The sequence below is a fragment of the Otolemur garnettii genome, unplaced genomic scaffold (genome assembly GCF_000181295.1).
Source record: "Otolemur garnettii isolate 467f Iridium unplaced genomic scaffold, OtoGar3 scaffold00013, whole genome shotgun sequence".
Classification (NCBI taxonomy): domain Eukaryota; kingdom Metazoa; phylum Chordata; class Mammalia; order Primates; family Galagidae; genus Otolemur; species Otolemur garnettii.
This window is the reverse complement of record NW_003852408.1, coordinates 26,046,160-26,050,487: the sequence shown is the minus strand read 5'-3', so window position 1 is coordinate 26,050,487 and position 4,328 is coordinate 26,046,160. Positions and strand designations below refer to the sequence as shown.

Genomic DNA, 4,328 nt, shown 5'->3' with positions numbered 1-4,328 from the left:
TAAAGAAGTCTCCATACTGGAAATGAGTAGTCAATTATGAAAATTATTTTTGAATAGCCAATTTGCATATCCCTAATTATATTCATTTCTTTTGAAAGGCTGAACTTGGAATTTATGATATTTTGATTGTTTAACCCTGCGCTTCTGTTATTAATACTATTGCCAACAAGATTCCCTTATGAATGGAGCTTTGAATGTCTTTCCTGATAAATGTTTAAATCAAAAATAGGTTTGTTTTATTGAATGAATTAAAAAAATATATAAAGATTTACTAGCAGTTTTCAAATTTACAAACACGGCCCTTGAAGGGATTGACAGTAGCCTCCCTAAGCTGCCTGCTGCGTGCATAGTCAGACTTGCCTGCATCAGCTGATGGGAGAAGCATGTGGTGGCCGTCCAGGAGAGAGGGGTCTGCTGGCCGGAACGCAGCTTCAGCAGCTCTGCCCTCACTGTTCACGCAGAAATTCCTGCATCATGAATGATTAAACATATATATATATTACCCTTATTTTAATGAAAAACTGGGAAATGGACAATTAAAAGTTTTTATATTAATGATAAGGATACATGTCATGTGAAATAAAATTGAGCTGAAGATGGGAATAATTAGGGGGAAAGTGCTGCTGTTCAGTCTCATTGGACTTAGCATTCTTTGGGCTTTCATTAGTCGACATATAGTCAATCACGAAGAAAGAGAAGGAAGTGAAGGAGGCAGGCACAAACTTAGGGTATCTGTGCATCAGGGGTACACACACAGATTGCATTCAAGGGTCTAATACACCTGTGTATGCATTTAGGTTGTGTCTGGAAGGACAGGTACAATTGGAGATTTCATAATGTATTTTTTCTGTCTGAGACTGGAATGTCCCCTTTTGTATATCTAACTTTCATTTTTGGAAGCCCTCTTAAAGAGATAATGGAATTCTGTTAGGCTTATTAGATAAGGTGGTAAGGGGAGAAGGCAGCCGCTTCATTCTTTTAACACAGTAAGCCAAAATTGGTCTCTATTTCAGGACAGATAAATGAACAAGCCATTTATTATATTCTGACCATGGTGCTTATAGACATAATATTGTTGAGAAATTAGTGGTGGTACAGTGACACTAAAGTTTTAAGTGTGAAGAGGCCATTTTCTTGAAAAGCCAAATAAAGATCACAGTCAGACCCAGTGTCCCTGTGATATGCATGTCCTACAAAGTAATTAGTGTTGTTGGATTTGTTTGTAGCTGATTGCGGTGTTTGAAGAGCAAGAACCACTCCACAAGATTGAGAGCCCCAGTGGAAATCCTACAGATCGGCAAAGCCCAGATGCTTTTGAAACAGAAGTGGCTGCCCAACTGGCTGCATTTAAACCAGTTGGTGGGGAAATTGAAGTGACGCCCTCTGCTCTGAAACTAGGTATGTGCTTTCTTAGTGGCATGCTTTTCTCCTGATTGAAAATACATCATTTTATTGAGTTTATGGTGCTTCTTCTTTATAACTTTTATCCTGTCAATTATTTTTTAGATGTGGTTGTCTTTTCCCTAAATTATTTTTGTACATAGCTCTTTGCAGCTGCTGGTACTCAGGTAACTGAAGGTAGTATTTTCTTGAACTGAAGGGGAATCTGAATTGCATGCCCTTGAAGTAACATAGAGGAAGTCAGACTGTAAATGATGAGGCTGGCCGGTATCATATGAAGATCACTTAAAAACAAAAAAAAGTTCTGGAAAAAAAAAGTCATTTGGAAAAAGCTAGGGGTTATCAAAGAATCCAGACTAGAAGGAAAGGTCACTTTCTTTTCTTATCCTCCCTCGTTTTTCTCCCTGACTACAGTGTATCTCAGAGTTTAGGGGAAAATATTTTGAAGTTGGTTTTGAAATTCTTTCCTGCTGATTTAGTCAAACAAGAACAATTCTTCTGGTGATTTTGTTTAGAATTCTTTTTCGTTATATTTGTTTTAAAATGTTTGTTGAAAGAGAAAGGAAACATTCTCCTAAAGTTTCCCTTAATTTACAAGTCCAAGAAAAATAACACATCAGTTTTGGTGATACCGCCTAGAAGCAAATTAAGGTCAGGTTAACAGCATGAAGTTTTTGAAAATCCACTAATATTTTGATACTTAGAACAAATGTTTTTTTTAAATTTATTAAATGCTTGCACAACATTTTGAGACTGGTCAAAACACCTCTGTTATAGGCTAACTCTCACTCTGCAAGACCAGAGATTTTTTTTTCCCCTACTCTGCAAAGAACGTTCTTTAAAGCAAAGCAGATGCTTAAAATGGTAAAAATTGTACGTAGTACCATTCTTCCCACTTGCAATCAAATAAATACTAAAAAAATCAATTTTTATATGCATTATACTGATTATTTATATTTTGTTCTGATTTTCTAAAAACCATTTGTAGTACCCCTTTTAAAATAAACCACACAGAAATTAGTGACCTGTGGTCTTCCTGGTTTTCCTTCTGTCTTTTGGAACCCAGCTAGTGGAGCATTCTGCGGGAACGTGGGTGTTGGAGGCCTCTGTGGCTGCTTCTCTTCATCAGGAGCCAGGCTTGTGGCTTCAGGACCCTTGCAGCCCCATCATTCATTTGCATAATGGATGCCTTTTTATCCATTATGCAAATGGCATGAGAGGAAAATTAGGCAATAAGGGAAGACGAAAGGAGAAAATTGCTCTTGCTTGTTTTAATATTCTATTTATAAGCAAGCACTGTGGTCTTGAAATGGCTGAAATTCAGAGTACCTGTGTGCCTGGGAATTTATCTTTACCTTTCTCTTATGGGCTTTGTCAAGGAGAAAGTTTGATTTCTTCAGATTTCTCATGATTTCTTTTTGGATCATCTTAGCAACATAATTATGCAAGATGAAAGACAAGCTGAGTTTCCTTCCTTCTTTGGAAGTAGACTTCTACTTCCTCAAAACTGACTTTTGCTAAGAGAGGTAGGAAATACTATTTCTTAAATGGTTGACTTTGTGCTAGGCACTGAGTTCAAGGCAGTGTACTAAATGATCTAAATCCTTTTCTCATAATGACTCATTTAAAACCCTCAGAGTTGGGCTTTATTATTTTCTTAAGAGTTGAGGAATGAGCACATCCTCATCCAAAATCACACAGAAATTAAGCGAGAGAACCAGAATTTGAACCCTTGGTGGTGCCAGTGTCAGGAACCATTTTGCTATCTTGCTTCTGATATGCTATTCATAAAATAAAAAATCCATATGAATTTTGGGGGGGTTACTTTGTGAATCTATGCCAAAGCCCTGAACACATTAAACTTCTTGGCCCATGATCCCATTTCACTTAGTGACGTAGATTACATGATCTAACTAGCTCCCTTTTGGTTGGTAAATGTTGCTTTCCAGCCATTCGGCCTAAAATGTTGGCATCCGTTTTCTTCTACCTCCCGCACTTCTTCAGCTCTTAGGCTCCCAGCTTCAGTCCAGAGCTTCGGCATCAATCAGACGGTTTGCAGAGGCCTCAGACTGACCTCTCCCTCTACGGTGCCTGCTTTCCCCAATGCCTGCTATTACCAGAGCTGCCTTTCTAAATAACAAATCTGATTATATAACTTTCCTGCTTAACAGCCTTTAGTAGCTCCCCATTACCCCGAGAACCATGCCCAAACTTGTTAGCAAGCTGATGCAGACGGCTCCTCTGAATTAGCAGGAGGAATCTGGGCAGGGATGGATGATGGAAAGATCATCCCCTACCCACTTCCATGGTTCTAACAGATTGAGTACTTTTCATTCCTGGAATGAAAAGCAAAGAAAAAAACCCTGTTTTTCATGCTTTTCAGATAGAGGAGTTAGAGAAGGAATCAATATAGCCAGCTTAAGTCTCTGCCCACTCTATCTTCCTGTTGCTGGCCCCAGGACAGGATGTGCTCATGGACAGAGAACCTCAGGATGGAAGGATCTGGTTGGCCATGGATGCAGTGTTCCTGGGTCTTCTGGGAGTGTGGCCTGGGTCTGCTGGCAGGCCCACCCTGAGGTCCTGCTTAGATGAATAATGAGCAGAGGTGGTCAGAGACGGAGTAGCACTTGTGTTCCAACAATTCATCATAACGGGGTGCTCATAGAAAGCCAGCCACTGAGCCCCAGCCTCCCCCTCCATTCCCCACACAGCTCCTCTGGACCATCAGAGCTAGTTCTGTTTCTCATGGGGCTTATTCACCCAGCCTGGCACTGCAGAAGTAGGGCTTCTTACGACTTCCCTGATTTTCTTACCCTGAATGCCCATTCAAGAAAATGAGGAATTTAGACCCCTTTGGTCACATGCTGTTCTGTTTTAGTTTTCTATTTTTGTAATTTTTTTGTAATTTTTTTTTTTTTTTTTTTTTT

The 4,328-nt window shown here is 39.4% G+C and overlaps 1 protein-coding gene across 1 annotated transcript in view; it reads left to right on the top strand.

Moving 5' to 3' along the window:
* Positions 1 to 1,257: 1,257 nt before the first annotated feature.
* The window catches only part of LOC100940899 (partitioning defective 3 homolog B), a 315,232-nt gene continuing 312,161 nt past the window's right edge, over positions 1,258 to 4,328 (top strand). The window contains exon 1 of the mRNA XM_023510379.1: positions 1,258 to 1,398. The gene's annotated coding sequence lies outside the window, so the exon portion shown is untranslated. The remainder of the gene's footprint in view (positions 1,399 to 4,328) is intronic.